The 16,314-nt window shown below is 44.2% G+C and overlaps 1 protein-coding gene and 1 non-coding gene across 2 annotated transcripts in view; both read right to left on the bottom strand.

The window, feature by feature from the left end:
• Positions 1-5,130, bottom strand: part of rp1l1 (RP1 like 1) — a 32,273-nt gene extending 27,143 nt beyond the window's left edge. The window contains exon 1 of the mRNA XM_033021377.1: positions 5,037-5,130. The gene's annotated coding sequence lies outside the window, so the exon portion shown is untranslated. The remainder of the gene's footprint in view (positions 1-5,036) is intronic.
• An 8,866-nt stretch (positions 5,131-13,996) lies between these two features.
• Positions 13,997-14,079, bottom strand: trnal-cag. Its single transcript has one exon. It is a non-coding gene; the product is annotated as a tRNA-Leu (tRNA).
• Between the last annotated feature and the right edge of the window lie 2,235 nt (positions 14,080-16,314).

Raw genomic sequence — 16,314 nt, 5'->3', positions numbered from 1 at the left:
ACCCTACCCCGTCCCCCCATAAAATACTAGAAATAACAAAGAATACTTTAAACATACTAAAAATAAAAAAGATAAAAAGACAAACAGACTGTAGGCGGAGGCAGACATTAACAGCGCCACCGATGGAAGCTAGTTGTTAGGGTTGGGAATGTATTGCCAGGTATTACCCATAGTAGAGGTAAATTCAATTGGGAATTTCAGAGGGGTACTGGACAAATATCTAAAGGGAAGGAGTTTGGAGGTCAGGATCAGACTAGCTGGATTGCTATTACATAGGATTGCTGTTACATAGAAACACAGAGCTGCAGATAATTGGATCTTGAGCAAAACACAAAGTGCAGGAGTAACAGCATCCGTGTAAAAAAAAGGATAGGCGATGTTTCAGGTGTGGACCCTTCTTCAGAATGATTGTAATGGGGGAATAGAAACTTTTGGAAAGAAGTCAGGGCTGGACAAAATCTGGCAATTGATGAGTGATCAATATATTTTAGCACCTCATATTCCATTTGGGTAACTTAAAATCCAATTATATAAACATTAAATTTTCCAATACCCCCCCCCCCCCCTCCACCCACACATCATGATGCAATCACTATCCCAACCCTCTTTTCCCCATCCCCTCTCCTGTCCTCTTCCACCTATATCCCTCCATATGGCTTTACATTTCACTTCCCTTCTCTCCTGATCTTTTTCAATTTCATCTCTAACCTTTGTCCACCTATCTGCCAATTAACTCCCTGCCCCCAGCAACTGTATCCACCAATCACTTGCCAAGCTTTGTCCCACTTCCACGCACTCCCTCAGTCTGAGGAAGGGTCCCAACCCGAAGCGTTGCCAACCATTCCTTTCATAGATGCTGCCTGACCCATAGAGGTACTCTAGCACTTTGTGTTTTGCTCTTACATGGAGTCAGTATGGGCTCTTTGTCAGGCTTCTTTCTATCCCACAATCATTCTGTGGTTCTGAGATTTCCTAAGAACTGAGAACATTAAGGATTATCATTTAAATTTCAAGATATCTAGCAGAAATAACTAGCTGGTTGAAATAATTTATTTCTGTTGATCATCGGAAATAGGGAGGAATATAGTCCAAAAATTATAGTTGGACTTTTCACAAATGGAATTAGGAAATACATCTACAATAAGAGAGAGATTGAAGGTAGGAAATGCCTTCCAATCCTAGAAATTGATGCTGGGCGATTGAGTTAAAATTAGAGTTCAATAGATTTGATAACACGATATTAAGGGATAGACATTAATAGTATGTTGAGGAGGTTTCTTTTGTTTTTCTATGTGGGGGAGGGGGGTAGAGTAAGGGTGGAACTGTCTCCCAGTCATCTCCTGGCGAGGATGCGACTATTCTCCGAGTCGCGTCCTCGCCTCCCTCCGCCTACCAACTGGATTGGCGCGGCCTTTCCTGCCGGGGACCGGACCAGAGCTTCAGCAGCGGCCGCAGCGTTGGATACATCACGGAGCGGACGATGCCTCACCTGGGATCGCAGTTTGAAGCTCCGGAGTGCTGGGCCTGCTACAACAACTTCGCGGGGCTGTGGTTTGAAGAGCTTCCAGCGTGTGCGGCGCTGACTTCAACATCGCGGTGCCCTGGGGCCCTTTGCTGAGGGCCGCCAGCGTGGGTCTCCGCTCAGCGCGGCCTGTGGACTTCGGGAGCCGCGGACTCCAGTAGTAAGTGGCCGATTCGGAGGTCCAAGCCACTGAGGTTCTCCCATTCCGACGTCGGAGTTCCATCATCCCGGCGAGCATCGGACCACCCGTAGCGGCGACTGCGGAGGGTTGCAGAGGGCTCGGGAGGCCCCGACCACGGGTGTACATCAAAGAACATCAAAGAGGAGGATGACTGAACTTTGGGCCTGCCCTCACAGTAGGAAACTTTGATTCCGCTGTGCAGGAAATGTTTATGTTAAAATACTATCGTGTTTTGTTCTTTTTTTATTCGTATGGCTATATGGAGACCCCAAATTTCACAATTCCAATTGGTGCATGTGACAATAAATGTCTCTTGTCTTGTCTCTTGTCTTAAATATATGACAACCAGGTCTGTTATCCAGCATGTCCCAGATTTGACAAGAGCCGATTAATCAAACAAGCCAAAGAAAGGTATCGACCCGAAACGTCACCCATTCCTTCTCTCCAGAGATGCTGCCTGTCCCGTTGAGTTACTCCAGCTTATTGTGTCTATCTTCAGTTTAAACCAGCATCTGCAGTTCCTTCCTGCACAAGCCACAAAACTCCTTTGGTTCTGGACCTCCAGAAGCCTGGACATTCCTTCTGGCAGCGGGGCCACACCCTTGTTGCTGCTCCTCCATCAGCCCAGCCACTCACTCTGAATTACCTGTCACGCCAGCATGCAAATGGTAAAATGCCAAAAAAGAAAGCAAACAGTCCTGAGGAACTAAATGACCTCTTCATTCCTCTGTCCAGAAGACAGAAAAGCCGGAAATCTCCAGGACCGGACAATGTTTTCCTCTCTACTCTCAAGCTCTGTGCCAAACAACTGGCACTAGTCTTCACAGACATTTTCAACCAGTCCCTGCAAATCTGTACTGTCCCTGCCTGCTTCAAAGTCTCCACTATTTTCCCTTTGCCCAAAAAGCAAGGATTACTGGTCTTAATGACTACAGGCCTGTCGCACTCACCTCTGTAGTCTTGAAGACCTTTGAAAGGCTTGTGCTGGCCAAGCTGAAATATATCTCAAACCCCTGCTGGACCCTCTGCAGTTTGCATATCGGGCCAATATATCTGTGGATGACGCAGTCAACCTGTGCCTGCACTTCATCCTCCAGCACCGAGACCGCCAGGGGACCTATGTGAGGATCCTGTTTGTTGATTTTTGCTCTGCATTCAACACCATTGTGCCAAAGCTACTACACTCCAAACTTTCCGATTGTGCCTGAACCCCTCTGTCGGTGGATCACCAACTTCCTGACAGACAGGAAGCAGCATGTGAGGCTGGGAAAGCACATCTCGGACCCGCAAACCCTCAGCATAGGAGCACCGCAAGGCTGCGTACTCTCCCCTCTCCTCTACTCGCTCTACACCAATAACTGCACCTCCACTGATTCCTCTGACAAGCTTCTCAAGTTTGCGGACGACACAACCCTGATTAGACTGATCCAGGATGGGGAGAAATCTGCCTACAGACAGGAAGTGACACAGCAGGCGTCCTGGTGCCATCGCAACAACCTGGAGCTCAATGCTCATAAGACAATGGAATTGTTAGTAGACGTTAGGAGAGCTTCCCCGCCCCTCACCCCACTCACCATCAACAACACCACAGTCACATCTGGGAACCATCATCTCCAAGGACCTTAAATGGGGGGCCACCATCGACTCCACAGTCAAAAAGGCACAACAGAGGATGTACTTCCTGTGGCAGCTGAGGAAGCACAATCTGCCACAGGCTATGATGGTCCAATTCTATAAGGCCATCGTAGAGTCTGTCCTCACCTTCTCCATCATGGTCTGGTTTGGCTCAACCACCAAGCACGACATCTGGAGGCTGCAGCGAATCGTCCGATCAGCTGAGAAGGCTATTGGCTGCAACCTTTCCTCCATTGACGAACTGTACACTGCAAGGGCCAGGAAGCGAGCGGGTAAGATCATCTCTGGCCCCTCTCACCCTGGCCACAAACACTTTGAATCACATCCCTCTGGAAGGTGACTCCGGACTGTCAAAGTTGCCACAGTCAGACATAAAAACAGCTTTTTTTCACGAGTAGGAACTCTACTCAATAACCAAAATCTGTAATTGAGAACCAAATCCTTTTGCTCTAGTATTTTATTTAATTCACACGTTTAATCAATAATGTTTTATTATTAATGTTTAATGTTTTATGTGTCATTCCTAACTGTCACTGTATGTCATGTTGTCACTTGCGTGCAGAGCACCAAGGCAAATTCCTTGTATGTGAATACTTGACCAATAAACGTATTCATTCGTTCATTCATTCATATTCCCTGCTTTGAAAACCCATGAAATCTCCATTCAAGATTGGGAAATTCTAATGTTTTAAGAAATATCAGGGAGAGTTATGGATCATCGATTCCATGGTTAATATAAACTCAGGGTGCTAAGTGCATTATTTTTATTGCAATTTTATTCAATTTCTATATATTCCTTTCATAGAATCATTGGGTCAAACAATATGGAAATAGACCTTTCAGCTCAACGCATCCATGCCAACCAGGTTTTATAACCAAGGTCTAACATTACAAATGGTGCTGAAGAAGGGATTTCAATGTAAAGAGCAATTTTATCCAAAGCAGCAATGCTTAATTTATATTTTCTTGTGGTCCTGTTATCCAAGAAGTAGCATGACAGATGCTGGAGCCAAGTCTCTTTCTGAGAGTGCTTACTTGACAAGACAGATAATTCAGTTATAGTGCATGTAAAATCTCCAAACTAGCATCAGCTGGGCCAAGGTTTACTGGATGTGCTCAGCAAAGAGTCTACCTCTCCACCAACTCAGCACAATTCTTGCCACATCAATAAATCCAACCCGAGGTACTTAGACACCATTTTTATCATCAAATTATCTTGGCAAGCATTTAAGTTAACATAGTAAAAGTTGACTTCTACAAAGATTGTATAAGTATAACCTAGTGAATGTTCACAACTTCTGAAACAGGTTATATTATCCAGATTATTTTGTCATTTTGACCTATCATATTTTGCAGCAAGAATGAAGGTTTGCTTTTGAAATAGTGTTCTAAATTTAAATATCAAGAGACAGAGAGTTAAACAAAATTCAATTTATTTCTAATCTAAACTGGCTTCATGAATGTGAAGCATAGACTCTCGATTATATACTGCATTGTAAAACAACTTTAAGACTCACTCGGCAAAAAAAAAATTAATTACTTCCATTGTGTTATGCAGGTGGTATCATGACCATGATATTTAATTCATATCATTTTTTGTGTATAATACTCACATGAATTAAACAAAGCAAGAAATTCAGAAATATATACAGAAGATTGTAAAATACTGATAAAATGACACATTACAGTCCAACTTACTTCACACATGAATCTTCATTCATGCAAGTTTGCAATAAAAATAAACTGCCGTGCTTCATTCTGCCATGAGGAGCTTCACTGTTATGAGCAATACTCAAGTGACAGCAAACCCAGCTGTATTCTTCAACATGGCGGACAATCATGTGGACCTAATCAGTTTTCTAATACCAGAGTTAGACCTATAAACCATCTAATCTCCCAGTACAGATTTCAAAAGCACCTAGACCCATGAATATTGTAATTAACAAGCAGCATTAACACACAAACCCAGTTTATCGAAATTACAGCAAACATTTTGTGTATGTATTGTGTATGTATTGTAACATGAATAGTAAAGGCAATGCAGTAAGTATATTATCATGCTACATATATTTTTAAGACATAGAAGAAAGCCATTCAGCCCATCAATTCTGCGCCAGCTCCCATACCTTTGGTCCCATTCCCCGACTTAATTCCTCATCTCACACCGCCTGATTTTCTATTACCCCCCTACACTTGAGCTAAATTGCCCAAGTGTAGGAGTGTAATAGAAAATTAAGCGGTGTGAGATGAGCAATTCAGTCGGCAAAATGACCTGCAAGCACATCTTTGGGATATGGAAGAAAACTGGCACTCCAGGGGAAACACCTACGGTCACAGGAATAATGCACAAACTGCACGCAGGCAGCCCCAAGGGGCAAGTATTGAATACAAGTTGCCGGAACTGTGAAGACAGTTACCCCAACTGCAGTGCCACATTTCTTATCAGAAATAGAACTAATCCTGCTAATTATTCTGACATTGTATAGATATTGCTATAATTTTAAGTTCCACTCACCTTAACTAAGGATTCAGTTCAGTTTTGAAGGCAGTGTTTTCTCCGGTGAGATTTCATTCCATGTGGCTACTGATCCAAATTAGAGCTAAACTAAGCTTCTATTTTAAGCGTAGCAAAAAAAAACTGTACACTGTAACACTTAGCAATTCCAAGTTCCAGAAGTTTACAATTGCTTACGATAATGTGTTACTTCTTAAAATACAGTGAAGTAATCGTCTAAATTAATAAATTCCTCATTTACAAATTCATAATAGTTTCTTCTTTGCTGGTTGCCTGCCAAGTAGATTATCTTGTGAGTAAAGTAGATTATTGCTCGTGACATCTGTACCCATAATTAACCCATACAATACCAGTTTCTCCATGACAACCTCAAATACAAATTCTGTAGGCAGTGTAGATCATTCACTTTTCACTTTTTAAAAGTCACATCTGTGCCTAATCTTTTCATAGATTCATGCTGCCTGACTAAACCAAAGCAAACTTACTGAGATTTTCTTTTATTGGTTATGGAAATTTCAACAAAATATGGATCGTATTATATTTTCACTCTATTTTTAACATTTTTTCCAAAGGTTCAATACCTATTAAGTAAGAATTCATTTATTACACTTCTTTATGTATCCTTAGCTATCCAATATGCAGGTAAATTAAAATTAGTAGAAGGGTTGATTGAAAACCCCCCACTTCCTGGTACTTCAAGTTCAAGTGTTCAAGTTCAAGTGAGTTTATTGTCATGTGTCCCTGTATAGGACAATGAAATTCTTGCTTTGCTTAAGCACACAGAAAATAGTAGGCATTTACTACAAAACAGATAAATGTGTCCATATACCATGATATAAATATATACACACATGAATAAATAAACTGATAGTGCAAATAACAGAAAGTGGTTGGTAATAATCAGAGTTTTGTCCGAGCCAGGTTTAATAGCCTGATGGCTGACGGGAAGTAACTATTCCTGAACCTGGTTGTTGCAGTCTTCAGGCTCCTGTACCTTCTACCTGAAGGTAGCAGGGAGATGAGTGTGTGGCCAGGATGGTGTGGGTCTTTGATGATACTGCCAGCCTTTTTGAGGCAGCGACTGCGATAAATCCCCTCGATGGAAGGAAGGTCAGAGCCGATGATGGACTGGGCAGTGTTTACTACTTTTTGTAGTCTTTTCCTTTCCAGGGCGCTCAAATTGCCGAACCAAGCCACGATGCAACCGGTCAGCATGCTCTCGACTGTGCACCTGTAGAAGTTAGAGAGAGTCTTCCTTGACAATCCGACTCTCCGTATTTCAATTTAAGTATGCATTTTCATGTAATGTTCTATTGTTTTGGAATCTAGTAAATCAAATATTTTGTTGGACGGTGGCCTAAGATAAAAATGACTGAACAGATTTATTAAACAATAAATGAATATATAAACAATCTACAGTAGTAATGACGTTCTGTAGAATAACTCAATTTTGGTTAGAAAATAATCGCATTGTCCAACAATTCAATTTTGGTTAGAAAATAATTGCATTGACAGCATTAAGCTGACAACCAGAGTAAACATGGGATGTGTAGGAAAGAACTGTAGATGCTGATTTAAATCGAAGGTAGACTCAAAATGCTGGAGTAACTCAGCGGGACAGGTAGCATCTCTGGAGAGAAGAAATGGGTGACGTTTCGGGTCGAGACCCTTCTTCGGACATGGGATCACTGATTATTAAGTTCAACTTCAAGTTCATGTTCACATTTATTGTCACATGCACCAATTAAGGTACAGTGATAATTGAGATAGCATAGAGCCATACAAAAAGAACACAAGACACAATAGAATTTAGCATAAACATCCACCACAGTGGAATCAGCATTCTTCACTGTGATGGAAGGCAATAAAGTTCCGTCATCTTCCGCATTGGTTCACCCGAGGTCAGGGCCTTGAACCCTCCACAGTTGCTGCTACAGGTGTTCAGGCCCTCTCGTCGGGATGATTGATACTCCGGCATCGGGACGGATCAGAACACACTCCGAGGCTTGGAGTTCCTGAATCGGCCACTTCTTACCGGAGACCGCGGCTTCACGATGTTAAAGTCCACAGGCCTTCAGTCGGAGTCTGCGCCACGCCTGCGGCTAGAAGCTCCACAGCTGCTCCACGATGTTAAAGTCAACAGGCACCCGCGGTCGGAGCTCCAACACTGGCGATCCTCAGCAAAGGATCCCAGGCTCCGCAATGGTAAGTCCGCCGTGCCTGCTGCTTGAAGCTCTGGGCCGGTCTACGGTCTGGAAAGGCCGCATCAAACCAGTTGTTAGGCCGCGAGGGGGGCGAAGATGCGACATGAAAAAAACTCACGTCTGTCGAGGTAAGTGGCTGAAAACAGTTTTCCTATTCCCCCCCCCCCCCACATCAGACATACCGAGAAACATTAAAATATACAATTACACACACTAAAAATAACAACAAAGTCAAAAAAACACACGAGCTGCTGGCGAGGCTGCCGCTCGCAGCGCCACCCGGTGGATATTTAACCTTTATATTGGGATTTGATATTGACCGTCCGTGGAATATCTATGGCGAGAATAGTGGCATTCATAGTACTGTTCATTTCCTCAGAATCTCAAAGAGCTACACAGCTAATTAATTCATTTTGAAACACACTGTTGTTTTGTCAGCAGTTTTGGAAAGACAATCTGTGCATGGTAAAGTCCCATAACGAACAAGAAGATGAATGAAGATTCAATCTGGTTTGGTGCTGTGAATTGATAATGTTGCCGAAGAAACTTGGAGAATTACTTCCAATCCTTTATGATATATTAAGTTGAGCAGGCAACTTAATATATCAAACTATAAAAAGTTGAATAATTTTCCATGCATATTTTTGCTTTCTGTATTTTTGCATGTCTTAAAGGACCCTTCAGAAACTTGATGTTTTCCTTGATAATTCCACTGTCTAATATTTGAAGATTGTAGGGTGCTGTTGTAGTGACAAAATATTTTTCCATTCCTCAATAATATCAATCTTCTATTTTCCTTTCTCACCCTTTCTTAAGTGAAGAGTAGAAAATAGGAGACCATCCCATTATAATTAAGACATTATTGTGTAGCTTCCCGATATTCATCTCTCTGAAGTTAAGCTCATCTACAGGATGAGCAGAAAACCTTTAAACCCGTCTCAGCTTATTCCGGAAATAAAATCTCACCAACATTAGTTATTGAGTTGCAGTTCACGGATATATCTGCTGACTTGTGAAGACCAAACCGTTAATTAATATTGATTCCTTTAGACTTTAGAGTTACAGCACAGAAACAGGCCCTTCGGCCCACTGAGTCCGCATCGACCAGCGATCACCCCATACATTGGCACTATCCTACACAAAAAGGATGATTTACAATTTTTACCGAGATGCTGCCTGTCCCGCTGAGTTACTCCAGCATTTTGTGTCTATCTTCGGTGTAAACCAGCATCTGCAGTTCCTTCCTACCCATCTGCTTTATATATATTCTATGTATAAATTTACACAAAAAGGGGAAGGAATGTCTCCAAAGTGGCCCACATTCTAATGGCCTACTTTGTGTGTGGCTGTATAAAGCTGAGGGTGTACCAACAAATGGCACAAGGTGTTGAGATTCTTTCTCATCTACCGTGTTGCAAAGAATGGATCTTGCCATGCTGTTTTGAAAGTAGATAAAAATGCTGGAGAAACTCAGCGGGTGAGGCAGCATCTATGGAGTGAAGGAATAGGTGACGTATCAGGTCGAGACCCTTCTTCAGACTGATGTGGGGGTGGTGGGAGCGGGAAGAAGAAAGGAAGAGGCGGAGAGAGTGGGCTGTGGGGGAGCTGGGAAGGGGAGGGGAAAGAGGGAGAAAGCAAGGATTATCTGAAATTGGAGAAGTCAATGTTAATACCGCTGGGGTGTAAACTACCCAAGCGAAATATGAGGTGCGGCTTCTCCAATTTGCGGTGGGACTCACTCTGGCCATGGAGGAGGCCCAGGACAGAAAGGTCAGATTCGGAATGGGAGGGGGAGGTGAAGTGCTGAGCCACCAGGAGATCAGGTTGGTTAATGCGAACTGAGCGAAGATGTTGGGCGAAGCGATCGCCAAGCCTGCGCTTGGTCTCACCGATGTAGAGCAGTTGACACCTAGAACAGCAGATGCAATAGATGAGGTTGGAGGAGACGCAGGTGAATCTCTGCCGCACCTGGAAAGACTGCTTAGGTCCTTGGATGGAGTCAAGGGGGGAGGTAAAGCGACAAGTGTAGCATTTCCTGCGGTTGCAAGGGAAAGCACCAGGGGAGGGGGGGGGGGGGGTTTGGGAGGGAAAGGACACATTGACCAGGGAGTTACGAAGTGAACGGTCTCTGCGGAAACCCAAAAGTGAAGGAGATGGGAAGATGTGGCCAGTGGTGGGATCCCATTGGAGGTGGCGACAATGTCAAAGGATTATCTGTTAGCTGTGCCGGCTGGTAGGGTGGAAGGTGATGACAAGGGGGACTCTGCCCTTGTTACGAGTGGGGGGATGGGGAGTGAGAGCAGAGTTACAGGGTATAGAAATGTTACTTTTAAATGCATCATGTCACACCACCTGATGTCCCACATCAAACATATTATCATGCGCTGCGGATCAATTATGCAGTTTTGTAGTTGAACAAAATGCCATCATAGCCCTACAGCAAAACAAGACATTGGATTAATGATTAGTTCCATGAGCAGACGGTCAATGTAATTAGAAAATGTCTCATCATCATATTTTGCAAAGAAGCATCCAAACCCTGCATGGTTGGTGTTGTGAAAGGCCTTCTTGGTGGATCTTTTATACATGAATCCACATTGATCAGACTGTGCACTGCCCTCATGTCAGCTGCAATAGAAATTAGACTGTCGCCTATCTCCTTAGTGTCTTTGCCAGAAGGTCGGGGATGAGGTGCAAAGATATTTGTGTATGTTCGTGTTAAATAGCTGCATGACATACAACACTTCGGTGTATGTGCTTTATTCCGAGAAACGTACAGAAACAAAATTCAACTGCTGTTTGTAAACCATCAATGTTGTGTAAAATTACCTCTGGTATTCCTAAATGTTTAAGAAAGAACTGCAGATGTTGGGGGTGCGGTGGGGGGGGGGGAGAAGAAAGGAAGAGGCAGAGACAGTGGGCTGTGGGAGAGCTGGGAAGGGGAGGGGAAGGAGGGGGAAAGCAAGGACTACCTGAAATTGGAGAAGTCAATGTTCATACCGCTGGGGTGTATGAGGTGCTACTCCTCCAATTTGCGGTGGGACTCACTCTGGCCATGGAGGAGGCCCAGGACAGAAAGGTCGGATTCTTGTTGAAGTGATGAGCCACCGGGAGATCGGATTGGTTAATGCGAACTGTGCAGTGACTGACATCGAGTGCTGCTGGAAGCTCATCAACTTGGTGAAAGACACTCTTTGGTCTGCCCGAGCATTGTTGACCACCCAGCAGAGCTAGATGTCCGTTGGGGAATGTTGCCGACTGGCCCGCTGCAGACTGCAGGAGTACGTGCTGAGGGACACACTGAAGCTCGGTGCAGCCAACGCCAAGGCTCGGTGGGGGAGGACCACAGTCTAGGTTCCTTCCGCTGCTGGACATGGGGGGCAGGGTGTGGTGGAGATGCCCCTCAAAATAAGGGAAGGGATTCCACGCCAGTGGGCCACATAAGTGGCAAGGGTGTGGGGTAAAATTGTGAGCATTGACTTCTTCAATTTCAGGTAGTCCTTGCTTTCTCCCTCCTTCCCCATCCCTTCCCAGCTCTCCCACAGCCCACTGTCTCTGCCTCTTCCTTTCTTCTACCCGCACCCCCGCATCAGTCTGAAGAAGGGTCTCGACCTGAAACATCACCTATTCCTTTGCTCCATAGACGCTGCCTCACCCGCTGAATTTCTCCAGCACTTTTGTCTACCTTCTGGTATTCCTAAAGCTCTGTTTCTTCTGAGCGAGGTGCTGTGCATGAGAGAATAATAATAATAAATTTTATTTAATGGGCGCCTTTCATACATCTCAAGGACACCTTACATAGTAATCGGAATAAAAACATATAATCGGAGTAAAACAAGTAATTAAAGACATCACAATGACACAAATTAAAAACAGAATTCAATCCAAAAACAGAAAATCAAAAACACAGTGTGAAGAGAGAGCAGCGGCAACCAAATCGTGCCAGCGTCCACTCTCTCTTCACGGCAGCCATCTTGGACACAGACCTACAAGACTACAGTTAGACAAAAAAAATCATCCCCCCACAGTGGATAGCACTGTGGAGGAAGGCACAATGTCCAGTCCCCACCCCATGTTCACCCCAAAGTCAGGCCTATTGGGGCCACCGCAGTTGCCTCTACGGAGGCCCGATGTCCCTGGCCGTTCTCACCGGGTGGTCTTGCCCCGGCGTCGGGAGAGTCCTTTCGGCGGCTGGGCCACTTGGAGCCCGCGGCTGCCGAAGCCGACAAGGCCGCGCCGGTTTGGCGCTCCTAGGCTCCAGATGAAAAAGTCGGCGCCCGCTCTCGTCACTGCCGCCTTGCCGCCTCTACGCACGCCGTCTCTCCGCACGCCGCCTCTCCGCTCCGCAAACCCGCAGCCCGGAGATGTTGCTCACGGCGGTCCAGCTCGCCAGAACTCCAGCGCGGCGACCCAGGCAAGGCATCGCCCGCTCCGCTCCGCTCCAGCGCTCCAATGCAGTGCCGCCACGCAGGCCGAGGTGCTGGGTGGTTCCCGCCAAGAAACGGCGCTCCAAGCCCGCTGGTAGGCCACGACGACGGGTCGACGGGCAGCCCGGAAAAAAGGCTGCCACACCGACCAGGTAGGGACCTATAAATAAAGTAACACTTACCCCCCCACATTAAAAGACCATATCCCCTACAAACAAAAAAACAGGACTCACTAAAAACTAAAAAAAAAAACGAATTTAAGACGGACGGCTGCTGCTAGCAGCCGTTCACCAAGATGGCTCCTCCTCCTATTTGCTGCAATGCTGCAAATGCTGCAAACTACCACTCTCTAAGGTCCAGGACTATGTGCTGTGCTAAAGCTGAATGAAGCCATTGCGAGGGCTCAATGAGAAAGAGACAAAGCTTAGTATCTCTTGCCATTGTATACTAGTCAGTTGAAATCTGCGTTAGAAACCCACGACTGTTTGCTCTGTTATAGAGCCTAAAACATTGAACAGAAAGCATAGGTAAAGGCCCATCGACCCACAATGTCCTCGATAAACATGATGCTAAAGTAAACTAATCTCTTTTAACTGCACCTGATCCATATCCCTCCATTCCTTCCATATCCATGTGCCTATACAAAAGCCTCTTAAATGACACTTTTGGATCGCCTCCACCACCATCCCTGATAGCACCATTCATTTAAATTTGTAAATGAATGACAACTGGCTCGAAGGGCCGAATGGCCTACTCCTGCCCCTATTGTCTATTGATGAAGTCCTAATGTTAAATAAGAGGAATAACATGGCTTGTTATGAAAATGTTGACAAATATTCTGTATTACATCCTTTAGATTTTTTATTAATATTTTTTAGACAATAGACAATAGGTGCAGGAGTAGACGCCATTCAATGTGATCATGGCTGATCATCCCCAATCAGTACCCCGTTCCTGCTTTCTCCCCATATCCCTTGACTCCGCTATCTTTAAGAGCCCTATCTAGCTCTCTCTTGAAAGTATCCAGAGAACCGGCCTCCACCTCCCTCTGTGGCAGAGAAATCCTCAGACTCATGAATATATTTTTAATATATAGTTAAGATACACATATTATGAATATATATTGAAGCAGCAAAAGACTTGGAATTGTATTGTGAATATTGTAAGCAAATGTAATATCGAAACCAATCCAAATCCTTAGAGATGTGCAATACAGCAACAGGGTCTTCAGTCAATGTCCATGCGTATCATAAAGTACCTATCTATACTAATCCTTTGTATGCTAAGTATGCTAAGTATGCTAATACTTAGCATTTGTCCTGTAACTCCAATGACTTGACAATTCAACTTGTTTGTTTGAATTCTTCTTAAGTGTTGAGAGTACCTGCTTTCTCCTGCCTGTTTATGGATAAACAATATTTTTCGAAAAGATAGGCTTGAAATTGAAATACTTTATTTATATTTTCGTTCATTCCTGGTTGTTATTTGTAATAATTATTTTTAAGAAAAATGTGTCAGAAGTGGGATTCGAACCCACGCCTCCAGAGGAGACTGCGACCTGAACGCAGCGCCTTAGACCGCTCGGCCATCCTGACGTGCCGAAAACTCAGTCATAAGAATCTCTTCTGACTAACAAATATAGTTATGCAATTGTTTTTCAGTTTTGATTGCTTTGCTTCCTTTGTGGTACAGTAACCTCTGTAAAGTCGCCACATTGCTGCATCTTTATGCTTCATTTTTCCAAGTACTCGGCTGCAACAGCAGCACCGACCGCGAGCACAGAGCCCGGGGAAACAGATCCCCGGGCACCCTGTCAATTACGCAACTGGTCCGCTCATTATATTCACATGCCTTTCAAATTGGACAATTACATAGATAGACACAAAATAATTCGAAGATAGACTCAAAAAGCTGGAGTAACTCAGCGGGCGACATGGAGAGGCGACGTTTCGAGTCGGGAACCTCCTTCAGATTGTAAAGCGGGCAATTGAGCTACACTGAGATGGGGGAAATTGGTGGTTTAAAAAAGAAGGGCGGGGACTCACGAGAATGGAAATGAAGTGAGGAGTGAGGCGCAGTTTATATTTTTGTTCTCATGGATCTATCCCACTGAACGTAGAATACAGTTAGAGGTTTTGCATTCTTTCAATTCCAGTCGTTCATGTAGCCAGGTAACTGGGAGTTTAGGGTCTGCGTATACATTCCCAACGAGTCACCAAAACTAGTCTCAGTGAATCTAGACATTTTGAGGAAAAAATATTCACCATGAAAATTTAGGCAGAGTGTTAGTGTTCATCTATAGAGGAGATGTAGAACTACTTCACAACGTGCTTTTATATAGACACGATGAACTGCAAACGCTGATTTACAAACAAAACACGTATCTGTATTTATATAGCTTCTTTTAAATAGTAAAATATCCCTAGCCATACTCTAACACGAGGCTAGGTCAAACTACCTCTTGTTTTATCAACAGTCTCCATCCTTGCTTTAGTTTATTTGGATCATGTACTCGCTACACCTTCCAACAAAAGACGTCAGAGTGTTTCGCTCTTTGTGGTTGAAATGTTTCATATTTCACAGATTAAGTGATAGTTAATGCAGGAAGTATGCTAACATTTCCATTTTCTATGCTCATACTTCTATTTCTTGCCTAATTTGGAGTCCTTTCGATTTACAAAAGCAGAATATGACGGACTGGAAATACATACATACTCAAGTGGTGGGAAGGTGGTCTGGAAGAGAATAAGTGGAAACATGAAGATTAGGGAGAGATGGATAGTTATGGAGAGGGACATAGAGTTAGCATACTGGTTGATAATCATCTGTTAGGACCAGAAAAAGTATGAAGTCTCTTGAACATAGAAAAGGGCAAAAATAAGTGGGAGCAGGATTATATGTTTGCATTCTCTCCTTGCTTTTCATGCTCCTGCTTACAGTGCAGCAACGTTATTTTACATTCCATTTTCGTATATACAGCATCACAACAAAGTTAACAATTCCTTCCCATCCAAACCACCCCCTTCCCAGGAACTTAACCATACAACTGCAGGAGATGTAACCCCTGTCCCTATACCTCCTCCCTCACAGGGACCCAAGTAGACAGAGGTTAATGTAAACCTCCCCTAAATTCATCTGCTGTATTCGGTGCTCCCAATGTGGTTTCATAGAAACATAGAAACATAGAAAACAGGTGCAGGAGTAGGCCATTCGGCCCTTCGAGCCTGCACCGCCATTCAATATGATCATGGCTCAATTTCCTTTATATCAGTGAGACCTAGAGTAGACTAGGCGACCATTTCACCAAACACTTGCCCTCAGTCCACCAAGGCTTGCCTAATCTCCAGACTGCTAACCATTTTAACTCCCCTTCCCATTCCCATATTGACCTTTCTGTCCTGGGCCTCGTCCATTTGTCAGAGTGAGGTCACACACAAACTGGTGGAATAGCACCTCTTATTCAACTTGGGTAGTTTATATCCCAACGGAATAAACATTGAATTCCCCGATTTTAGATAAGCAACCCACAAACCTCCTCCTACCCCTTGTTTATGCCTCTCTCCCTTGTGCCCATCTGGATGTGCATCCATTTCTCCAGTTCCTTTCCCCACCCACTTCCACCTATATCCCTTCGTCCTCCACATTTCACATCTCTTCTGGCCTTATCTCATACTTTTTCATCTCAGGTCATTGTCCAACCATCTGACAATCGACCCCCCTGATATCCGCTTATTACTTGTCAGACTTTGTCCTGTCCCTCACCTATCATCCGGCTTCTCCCCGCTATTACAATGCATCTGAGGCAGGGTCCCGACCTGAAACTTCGGATA

The sequence above is a fragment of the Amblyraja radiata genome, chromosome 5 (assembly GCF_010909765.2).
Source record: "Amblyraja radiata isolate CabotCenter1 chromosome 5, sAmbRad1.1.pri, whole genome shotgun sequence".
NCBI classification, from domain to species: domain Eukaryota; kingdom Metazoa; phylum Chordata; class Chondrichthyes; order Rajiformes; family Rajidae; genus Amblyraja; species Amblyraja radiata.
The sequence above is the reverse complement of the archived record's forward strand: the minus strand, read 5'-3'. Positions and strand labels throughout refer to the sequence as shown.